Raw genomic sequence first — 1644 nt, forward strand, 5'->3', positions numbered from 1 at the left:
TTACATTTTCCTTCTTACATATGCACAGGAGTCATATATGCAAAACTTTATGTCTAACAAGTCTCAAAATGTTACCTAAATAAACATAAAATAAATATTCAAAGTGATAAGAAAGCAGTATCCCATGGTTTAACTGGAAGATTTTTTTTTTCTTTTAGTAGTACCTAAAATAATAATGCATCTTGCAACAGAAGGAGTTTTAGATTCAATGAACTATAGAACATACAAGGCAGTGCTACAGTCACTGAGTAATGCAATGATGAACAAAACAGACCTTTCTCTGCCCTCACCAAGCTAGATGAGGGAAAGACAACTATAAACATGTAAACAAATAAAAAAATGAGCCCATTTCAAACAGACCATAACAAAGAGTAAGAGGATAAAGAGAGTTGAGGAGGTTAGGGAAGCTTTAAATCAGCACTGTAGGGACAGTTAGGAGAAGTCCAGGTAAGTGCACATCACATTACAGGAGGTAAGAGAAGAAATTCACTCAAGGAGCAGGCAGAGGTCAGCTGTGACAAACGGTATTAGGAGGGAAAAAACATGAGGCAAGAGTATTATCCTTAATATTGGCACACAAGGACTTTTAAAAAGGGCATCATATCTGGCCTAAAGTGGGTTATAGGACAGATGGGAGGTGCGGACTAGGGGAGCAAATTTGCATCTCTTTGGGTAAGTCTGCTTTCAGGGGCCTGGAGGGATGTACTTGCAGCGCAACGTGGTGTGAGGGGACAATATGAAGTCTTGCAAGGCAAGAAAACAAATAATTACACAAAATAATTTCAGATTATAAGCAGTGTTATAAGGACATAACCAAGATGATATCATAGAAAGTAGGGAATAGAAACCTACTTTAGGTTTTCGGCTTTAACAATTATTAAACACCAATGATATACCTGGTATTTATTAAAAGTGTTCAAATGTTATTTCATTTAATCTTGAGACCCACTTTTTGGGATATGTACAATTAGCTCCATCGTTATAGGTAAAGAAACTGAGTTTCAGAAAGAATGATTCACCTGTCAAAGATCAATTAGTAAATGGTAGCAATGGGATTTGAACCAAGTTTGACACAAAATTAAATGTCTTCCTATTCAATAAATGATGCTGAGAAAATTGGATAGCCACATGCAGAAGAATGAAACTGGATCCCTATCTCTCACCATATACAAAAATTAACTCAAGATAGATTAAATATTTAAATATAAGACCTGAAACAATAAAAATTCTGGAAGAAAAGCTAGGAAAAACTCTTTTGGTCATTGGCCTGGGCAAAGAATTCATGACTAAGACTCCAAAAGCAAATGCAACAAAAACAAAAATAAATAAATGGGATTTAATTAAACTAAAAAGTTTCTGTATGGCAAAAGAAAGAATCAACAGAGTGAATAGACAACCTACAGAATGGAAAAAAAAAATTCACAAAGGAAATTCACAAGGACAAAGGACTAATATCTAGAATCCACAAGAAACTCAAACAAATCAGCAAGAAAAAACAAATAACCCCATTAAAAAGTGGGCAAAAGAAAAAAAAAAGTGAGCAAATGACATGAACATTTTTCAAAAGAAGATATACAAATGGCCAACAGACATCTGAAAAAATGCTCAACATCACTAATCATCAGGGAAACGCAAATTAAAACC

Source organism: Propithecus coquereli, unplaced genomic scaffold (assembly GCF_000956105.1).
Source record: "Propithecus coquereli isolate 6110/MARCELLA unplaced genomic scaffold, Pcoq_1.0 Scaffold2835, whole genome shotgun sequence".
NCBI classification, from domain to species: domain Eukaryota; kingdom Metazoa; phylum Chordata; class Mammalia; order Primates; family Indriidae; genus Propithecus; species Propithecus coquereli.